Below are 10,573 nucleotides of genomic sequence, written 5' to 3'. Positions count from 1 at the left end.
GGCTTTATGCTACCTTACCTTCCTTAAAGGAACAAGCTTATCAAATAACAGGCCAACTAGAGAATTAAAATGTTGTAACTCTTCGTCAGCTGTCGCAAATCTCCAACATGTATCCCAGTCAAGCAGAGGTGCCTGCTTGAATAACTCACTTTCATTTACTCGCATAAAGTCCCTAAAAAGCAATTCTCTTGCTAATTTTTGGCTATGTAAGTGGAGGTTGTACAGCAGGAACAACATTTCATGGTCGGAGGCGCCATCCAGTGGTAGTTGATCAATGTGGTTGACATACTCAGAATCACTAACGCCAAACACATCTAAAAGACTAGGTTTGCAGTGCGGAGCGAAGCGGGTAGCATATTTATTTATAATAGTAATGCCGAGCGATAGGAAGTTGTTTATCATACTTTTAGAGGAGTGGTCATTATATAGAAGGTCCACGTTTATATCACCACATACAACAATATGTTCATAGGAGATCGCAAAATCCGATAATTTTTCAAAAATAACTGAAATGTCATTTCTCTTGCTTGAGTTATATATGCACGCAACAAGATACTTTGAACTGTTATTAAAGAACTCAGTAAAAAGATATTCTACTTCTTGAGAAGACTCCGATCTGCAGATTTCCTTCCATTTCATGTATTTCTTAAAGCAAAAAGCAATGCCACCTCCTCGCATCTTAATCATTCTATCGCATCTTACTAACGAGTAGGCGCATAGGGCATAACATTTATCATCAATGTAATCTTTAAACCACGTTTCTGTAATACAGATTAAGTAAATTTTTCCGCCATTTAAGCTTCGAGCATTTAAGCTACAAATATTAAACCCAGTGTAGCGATCTGACAAGAGTTTAAGAATCCCTCTTACATGATCTTTGCTAGCCAGCTCACATATTTCACTATACATTTTTAATTAAGGTGCGTATGCAAGGCGTGTTTATATTAACAGTCAGAAAAAATAACAATGAGACAGAAATGACAAAGAGAATAGATGTATGTTGATAAATAGAAAAGAAAAAATACTAAAGCCCTGTTCGCGTACACACTATCCAGTAAATCCAGTACTAATTTTACTGGTTTTTTACTGGATGTCGTTTTCGTACGCAAACACTTGCAAGAAACTAGCAAAAGAGTGGAAATTGAGAGAGCAAAAATGACAGCTGTACTTGCAAGTTTTACTGGATATTTACTCGATAAATTTTTACTAGCAACTATTTGCTAGTAAGAAAAACAGCTGATGGCATGATGCTTATTGTAAATCACATTAAGAAAATAATTGTTTGGGGTGCTTTTAAAGTTTAAATTGACAAAATAAGCCTATTTAAATATATAATAAGATGGAAAATACTAGTTTTCTAAGAAAATTGTATCGGAAAATAACAAATTAATCAGCTGTTCATAAAACTAGCAACTTCTTGCTGATTTTGCGTTTTCGTACTTTCTTGCATATTTCACTCATTGGGAGTAAATATTGGCTTACTCTCCGAAATTTGGTTACTGGGAAGTTACTGGATATTTTTTGCTGGAGAATACGAAAACACAACTTAAATAAGGGAGAAATGTTGACAGGGTGACAATGCTAGTTACATACATTATGACAATAATTTTACATCTATTTACTGATAGCTGCAGTAAACTCTATACTTTTTAAGTCTGATACTTTAACAGCGTCAGTTTATGGATGACCTCTAACACATACATGCCCCCCAAAATGAGAACGCTGATGTTAATCGTTTTTGCTTTTTAAGCTGCGTAGCAAAACGCATCAATTCACGATTTCTCTTTGTAAGGCACTCATGAATAAAGATTTTCCCTTCAACGCCAATTCCTATGTCGCGAGGAGCAATGGACCATCTCTTTTCCTTACAGTAAACCGCCACTGCTTTCAGCAACTGAGAACGATCATAAGGTGAATTCAACTTTACAATAACGGGAGCATCATTTTCGTTATTTTTTGCTGGCAACCGAAAGGCAGAGCGGACTGGTGTTAATTTCACTGCAAGCAGCTAACATAGTTGAGCGAAGCTGCTTGTTATGTTCTCGTCTTTCACGATAGATAGGCCGCTGATGATGACATCGGAAGATATGAGGTTATTCTCATGCTCACTCATTTGTTCGCTTAGTAAGTGTACATCGCTGCGAAGATTTTCTACCTTAGCACATTCAAGTTCGGTTTGAAGTAGGCGCCTCGTTGATATGTTTTACCGCTGACTTTAGGTTTGAAATTTCTGCTGATAGCTCACCAACTCGTTCCATTATTCTCTCTTCGGATTCACTTACCCTTTGTGTTAGCTGCTCAACTAGATACTCCTTATGAAATTCAAGGTGAGCATCTAGTTTCTCGAACCAAACAATAAGAGACGGAGTTGAACATTCAGCTCTTTGGGACTTACTCTGCAAGATTGGAGTTGCTTTTGGCGATGGAAACCCATTTTTGACATGTTAACAAGATAAGTTCAAGCAATAACAAAAATTCAAAAAGACTTAGAATTCGCAGCTTTATATAGATGACCCAAAGTTGAACGAATTCGACACACCAGGATAGCTGATTCACTCACGGATATGATAGCGACAAATTGAGCAATTTAAATCGAAATTGGATTAAAGAAAATAAAGATCAGACAGCAGCTACACAAAAACGCGTCTACTCAGCTGACATACTACCACCACTTTTCAAAGAATCTCAATCAAAGCTCGTTTGCTAATCGCCCCGTTTACACAGGCAAATCTCAGATTACTTGCCACCAAATTTGGTGTGCTGGTTATTCTCATATCTCAAGAAAAAGTTAAGTTTCTTCTCTGTGCCATCGTGATCACTTTTTTTGCTATATTAAGCAATTTAAATCATTTTAACCATCGAAAATACTTACAAGTATGGAATCCTATGCCCCTTTTTGTCTATTCTCTTTCTAATAGCGGACGTGCCTGCCAAACTGAAAAGCATGATGGCGGCAGTGTTTGACAGGCACGTTCGACGATGCGAACGGCAATGGAAGGTAAGAAATGGAAGATGGATGACAAGAGAATGAAAGAATTATGAAATAGCAGAATGTCGACCCAAAAAGAATTTCAAAAATCTGACAATGCGAATGACGTCAAAATTAAAGAAATACAAAATAGAGAAATGTCGAAATAGAAGAAATAGATGACAGGCACGTGTCCAAGGGTTTCGTGCAACAACTAGAGTTGTTGTGTTGCGCAATTCAATATTTAAAAAATTTTAATGTGGTTAAATACGCTTTTTTATTAAGTTGAAAGAACTACATATTTCGCCAGCCAAAAAGTGTATAAATAAATATATAGCATCTTGCTATAAGATTTATTTATAAAAACGGTATATGCTTATGGCCTTATTCATAAAAAATAAAATAGATTAAGAGAGCTCTATACAGTAACAGAAAAAAATAGATTTGTTTACTTTTTAAGAATTTTGGTAGGTCGGCAAAAATCCTCCGGCTGAACCCTCCACGAGGGTGCTGACTGGTAATGGGCACTACAGAGGATTCTGTGCGATGTCAGAATGGTGCTCAGCTAAGATCAGGAATCAGTGCTATGTGCTAAACTCCTTAATAGCGTAGTCATATGGAAATGGTTTCTGATCGTGGCTTGCAGGTCTGAAGGGGCTGGATCAAGGCGTCACGCGCACCGTACCGAGGATCGGCCAGGCTGGGGGCCCCTAAATAGCCCAGTCGCGAACGGAGCCTTCTGGGAGGCGGCCACACCCAGGATGTAATTAGGCCTTACCTGGGCATCGCGGATCTCTGCCCGGGTGGACGAACCCCTTTCTCCGCAGGCCGTGGGATCAATTATGGACAAGCAACAAATAACAACAACAACAACAAAAACAGCAACAACAACATCAAAAACAATTTATAAAGGGACCGGCCCCCTTAAAGCGTCGGAAGGGTCTCGGCCCACTAAACAAGGAGCTCAAGCGATGCAGAGTACCTCCACCAGCCCTAGTGCGGTGACAAATAGCGGGAAACCAAGGCCAATGGTGAAACCGGGCCAAGCTCTCGCAAAAACGAAGGAAAGTGGCGGTGGGGTTGCTCAAAGGAGTCCACCCCGGGAAACTCCTGGCACCAGTGGACGCCAACCTGGCATGCTGATTGCAGCCGGGGATAAGGCTGAATCTGGGGCGCAGGCCCCGGGCGGTCCTCCCGCGACACCCACGGCCTTCACGAGGCCTGACCAGAGGCCAGAACCAGCTGCAGCGGGCTATCGGCAGAGGAAGCTGGCTGCTCGAATCCTGCAAAGGTTCACCGCAACGCCTGACCTGTGTAGCAAGGCGAAAGAAGAGCATGTGAAGGAGATCCTCACAGAAATCGACTGGGCAAAGGCAGTCCTGCCCGACTACCGCAAGCCGGAGGAGAAGCAGCCGCAGGCGCCCTCCAGTAAGCGCAATAGATCGGGGGAAAATACGCCCAACCAATACGCAAAGAGGGTCACAACGCAGGGGCCTTCTTTTGCTGAAGTAGCCAAGGAGCAGATCCTGCTCGGCGTCATCGATGAGAGCAATGAAGACAGCCTCACCCTGAGGCAGCAAGGGAAGTGGGTTAAGGCCGCGATGGCCGACATTGCTATCAACATTATGTTGGAGAATCCGGGACCTCCGCCAACCTGCAAGGGAGCGGGGTGGTTCCAAAATAACATCCGCGTTATAGCATGCGAGGATGCTAGATCAGCGGAGATCTACAAGAAAACAGTCGCAGGTATTGGAGAAGTCTACCCTGGTGCGAAGCTCAGGGCGGTCGACTTCAAGGACCTACCGGTGCGACCGAGAGCGAGAGAATGGTTGCCTTGCAGGCCAGCGGAGCCAGAAAGGATCCTCCAAACCATAAGGCTCTATAACCCGGAGCTACCTACCGATAATTGGAAAGTGGTAAAAATCAACGAAAGCGGTAAAGCGACGATGCAGGTTGTCCTGCTTCTAAATAAGGACTCCATAGAGTGGTTGGAGCAAAAGAGCGGGGTCATACGTTACGGCTGTGACATGGCCAAAATTAAGGTCTACAGCAACGACGTAAACGCAGCGAAGAACCTGATCGCGGAGGTAGAGCCGGAAGAGGCCAACAGCGACGTGGAGATGGAGGAAGAATCCGAGCAGGTTGATCCGATGGCCGACCTGACCGGGGGTTATACCTCATCGACGTCTTCGCTGGGGGTCGGACGCATGCTTCGGCTTTATACGGAGGAGGAGTTGATCGAGATGTCGGAAGACGCGGTCAACTCCACCCTAATAGGCGACGTGGGCGATAACGGCCAAGATGGTTTAAGGTACTGCAGATCAACCTTCACCACTGTAAAGCAGCTTCAGCTGCACTGCTGCTCCATCTAACAGCTAAAGGGGCAGCCGACATCGTCCTAATCCAAGAACCTTGGGTGGTGGGACAAAACATTTGTGGGCGGAAAGCGCCGGGCTACAGACTGGTAAGTGGAGCCTCAACGGGGAAACCAAGGACGTGCATATTGATAAGTATCACACTAAAGTGCCTCTTTCTTCCACAATTTAGCGACGAGGACACAACAGCGGTCAGTCTAAGTGCAAACGGACGACCAATTAAGATGGCGTCCATGTACCTAGCGCATGACAAGGAGGTGCCAACTACCTGCATTAAAGACCAAGTGGCCAGCACGAGAGAGGCGCTAATTTTGGGAGGTGACGCGAATGCTCACCATCACACCTGGGGCAGCTCCGATGATAACGAACGGGGTGAGTCACTTTTTAATTTCATACTTAGTTATAAGCTTGTTATTGCGAATAGGGGGAATGATCCCACTTTTATTACAAAATCCCGAAGGGAAGTTCTGGACGTTACCCTTATCTCTGAGAATGCGGAATGTCTGGTCGGGAAGTGGAAGGTGATTGAGGAGCACTCCTTTTCCGACCACCGATATATCCAATTCGAGGTATTAGGGGAAACGCGCAAGGCTCCTCTAACTAGAAACTTGCGAAATGCCAACTGGCATAGGTATCGGAAAGAGCTGGATAGGCTTTTGCCACAAGATAGAGAGCCGGCTACTCCAGCAAACCTAGAGGAGCTGGAATATCTTGTCGACCATTTTACGGGTCCTGCAGTAAGGCAATAGACATTACATGCCCCAAAAAGCAGCACCGGGGTAGGAAAAAGCCACCCTGGTGGAATGAAGAAATCAGGATTTCACGCAAGAACTGCAGGAAAACCTTCAATCAGGCTACTGCGTCTGGTAGTGAGGGACATTGGGAGACCTACAAGACAACGTTACGGGAGTACAAGAAGCTCCTAAGAAGGTCGAAAAGAACCTCATGGAAAGACTTCTGCAATGGGGTGGAGTCTATCTCAGAGGCAGGCAGGCTCAGAAAGATACTCTCAGGTACTGCCCAGAAAGCCCCAGGATGCTTGCAAAGACCTGACGGCTCCTGGACAGAGACCGAGGAGGAATCACTGGATCTGCTTCTTTGCACACACTTCCCGGGTGCCACGTATAGTATGCCGGTACAGCCACATCTAACTGGAGATCTTTCGGTCACTGGAGATTTCCTCACTAGGGAAAAGGTCATCTGGTCTATTGGGACATTTAAGCCCTATAAATCAGCAGGTCCGGATGGCATTGCCCCCATACAGCTGCAGCAAACACTTCAGCTAAGCTCAGCGTGGCTACACGCTATAATTAAGGGAGTATTAGCTCTTAACCATATCCCTAGAAAGTGGAGGGAATCAATAGTGGTGTTCATCCCCAAGGCAGGGAAGGTGTCTCACAATAACCCAAAGGATTTCAGGCCCATCACCTTGTCGTCATTTCAACTGAAGGTTATGGAGAGACTGGTGGAGGTCCGTATCAGAGAGTCGGTTGGTGACAGACTCTCTACCACACAACATGCTTATACGAAAGGTAGATCTACAGAAACGGCGCTACATGAAATAGTGTCGTATATAGAGAGATCACTAGACATCAAAGAATATACGCTAGCAGCCTTCCTGGATATAGAGGGCGCCTTTAACAACATCATGCCGGGCGCGATAACGGCAGCACTGGCGGGCCTGGGCATCGACTCGCGCTTAGTTGCGCTCGTAAACCAAATGCTGAGATGCAGGGTGGTCCGGGCGGAGCTGGCGGGGGTATCGTTGACCAGGTTCGTAGAGAGGGGCACCCCGCAAGGGGGAGTCCTATCCCCTCTATTATGGGTCGCAGCGGTAAACTCACTGCTGTGTGGCATGGAGGGGGGTCGCTGTAAGGTTATTGCGTATGCGGATGATCTTGCACTAACAGTAAGTGGGAAATTTCCACAGACTCTATGTGACATTATGCAGGTAAAACTGAAGGAAGTCGAGAGTTGGACAAAAAATAACGGGTTAGGGGTAAACCCAAGCAAGACAGAACTTGTACTGTTCACAAGAAGGTACAAAATCCCCCCATTGATAACACCAAGGCTGGCACAGACCACACTAAAATTAAGCGAATCCGCTAAATACCTGGGGATAGTCCTAGATAAAAAATTAAGCTGGATTCAAAACACCGAGGAGCGGGTGCGGAAGGCCACGGTTGCCCTATACAGCTGCAGGAGAGCAATCGGCCAAAAATGGGGTTTAACCCCGAAGCTAGTGCACTGGATATACACCGTCGTGGTGAGGCCCATACTTCTGTACGGGGTAGTGGTATGGTGGCCAGTGCTGGAGAAGAAAGTAAACATTATTAAATTACAAGAAGTGGAGAGAACGGCCCTGATCTGCATTAGTGGTGCTCTCCGCACAACACCTACTATGGCAATGAATACGATCCTCAACATCATACCCATAAATATTATGGGACGACAATACGCTGCGTTTGCAGCCCTAAGACTACAGGGGCTTAAAAGCTGGAAAGCGGCTCGCTGTGGTCACACTACAATTCTGAGAAACCGACAACTACCGAGTACAAAGGACTACTGTGTATCAAGGCTCACTTTCACTAAAGGTTATAGCGTAACGCTACCTAGCAGGGAATCATGGCTCGAAGGAGTTCCGGGGTCTAGAGATGCCATAAGATTCTACACGGACGGCTCCAAACTAGAAAATAGGGTAGGAGGAGGCGTCTACTCGGAGAAATTGGGAATAAAAAGATCATTCCGACTACCTGACCACTGTAGTGTCTTTCAAGCCGAATTGGCAGCCATACAAGAAGCCGTTGACAGCCTAAAACTAGCTGTTATCGCCACTACGGAAATATATATATACTCAGACAGTCAGGCGGCCCTTATGGCGCTTGACTCTGTCACTATAAATTCGGAAACAGTTGCCAACTGCCGCAAATCACTTAACGTGATGGCAGAGCAGTTCGCTTTGCACCTGGTATGGGTACCGGGGCACAGTGACATACCAGGAAATGAGAAGGCAGACGAGCTTGCAAGGGCGGGTACTTCCTCTCCACTTTCACCAGCCTGGAAGAGGGTGGGTATGCCACTCGCTTCCTGCAAGCTCTTACTAAGGGAGAACTTCCTTGAAGAAGCGGCCTCCAGATGGGAGCGCACTGAAAACTGTAATACAACGAAGCTTACATGGCCTAAATGGGATGTACGGAGATCGAGAGAAATTCTCACTCTCAACAAAGGCGATATGTCACTGGCCATTGGTCTGCTCACAGGACATATTCTGATAGGACGGCACGCAGAACGCCTCGGGGTTAGTCACAACGACTACTGCAGGAGCTGCCACGACGAAGAAGAGCCTGAATCAATAAGGCACTTACTCTGCGATTGCCCAGCACTGGGCAGGAAAAGACAGAAATTCCTAGGTATAGGTCTTCTAGACGATCTAAGCGCGACTGCTAAGTTTGGAATACGGCAGTTGCTAAGGTTTGCAGACTCCACAAACTGGTTTAAGGAATAGGGGTTTTCTTTTGGATCCATGTGGTATCACAATGGGCCCTGATCGGGCCTAAGTGTGCTGGCGCCCTCTGGGCCTAGCAGCCACTTCAACCTAACCTAACCTAACCTAAAGAATTTTGGTATAACATTTAACTTAACTTTTTGTGCACCCATCTCTTTTTCTGTTTATTATTCTAAATTTTTTCCCCCTAATTCTCATTTGACTGAGTTTCAATTACACTCAGTAAAAATCATGATAAAAACAGTAGAAGGTAAAAGCATTCTCTCAATTCGTCGGCCATGATTTTTTTTCTGACGTTTGCAAACATTTTAAAATCATATAAAATTGAAAATAAAAACGGCATTTAAAGCTTTTATTGTTCAAATTGAAAAGATTTCCTCCTTCGCACACTTCTCTCATTCTTTTTAATCGTAGTTATTATTCTGTTGACATCTAAATTGCCATACATTGTTTTCCGGCGTTTCCTCTGTGAACTTTTATAGCTATATTCATAAAAATATTACTAATTTTGGTTTGTAACTTTTTTCCATCTTGCTATTGCTGAATATCAAAAAGGAATTAATAAATAATAAAAAGTTAGTTACAATTTTAGTGAATGGTTCTTGCAAATAATAGTATTTTGTGGTTGAAATTACTTGATCCGAAATATCGTTCCTGAAACGCGCTACTGATCACTAAATTTGTAAAAATAAAAAGTAAGAAATAAATGCAAAATGCATGAATGCAAGTGTAGCTACATAGGGCAAACAAGATTCCGAGAACATATAAGAGACTACAATAAGAGGACACAAAAACCAAGCGTCACACCAGAATCAAACTTCGCAAATCATATGTTCGAAAATAAATGTACACGAATGAAAATTAGCAAGGCAGCCAAACTCCTCCATGTACAGCATAAAGGACCCGTTTGAACATATTGGAAAACATGGAGATATACAAGCAGAAAACATTTCAAGGGAGAATTATAAACGAACAAACAAACACCGTATCCGATGTAATATTCGAACCACTCAAGATGTTGTACGAAAAATATGAGAAAACGCCAACGCGAAGATACATACCTACGCCGCAGAGACCAAGAAAATGAAAATAACGGATTTCTATCTCCCGGTACAAGCAAGCAATCTAATACCTGCTAAATAACGGAACTTAAACCGACGCAATCACGAAAACCAAGAAAATAAAAATAACGGATTTCTACCCGCCGGCGAAAACAAGCAACCAAAAAGCACCTACCTGTGAGATAATGAAACAAAAGCGGTCGCACTTAGATGGGTATGCATGACCTAATGACAGTTAAAACAGATAGTAACACGAATACATAAAAAGCGGAAGGAAACAAGAACTATTCAGAACGAAAAATGACACTGAAGATGGCACAACGCCGAAACCGGTTTGTCTCCAAACCAAATTTGACAAGGGATGACGGAAAATCGTTCCACAATACATCATACTAATACCCTGTCGGAAACACAAACAACCAAAAAGAAGTAAGAAATAAACCCTGCCGATCACCTCATGTGAAAATTCATTCAACTTACTTGAGAAAGCCTACAAGTTTGGGCTATCCCAAAACCATCGTAGTCCGATATTTCGTGAAATCTACGAAAATGCGATCACTGAATCCGAATTGTTATGAACTTTTGCATTCAAAGTATACACTACTCGAATTCAGTAAGAGCATTTTCGTAGATTTCACGAAAAATCGGACTACGATGGATTCTG

The sequence above is a fragment of the Rhagoletis pomonella genome, unplaced genomic scaffold (assembly GCF_013731165.1).
Source record: "Rhagoletis pomonella isolate Grant_MI unplaced genomic scaffold, Rhpom_1.0 Rhpom_scaffold_00001, whole genome shotgun sequence".
Taxonomy (NCBI): domain Eukaryota; kingdom Metazoa; phylum Arthropoda; class Insecta; order Diptera; family Tephritidae; genus Rhagoletis; species Rhagoletis pomonella.
This window is presented reverse-complemented; position numbering follows the sequence as displayed.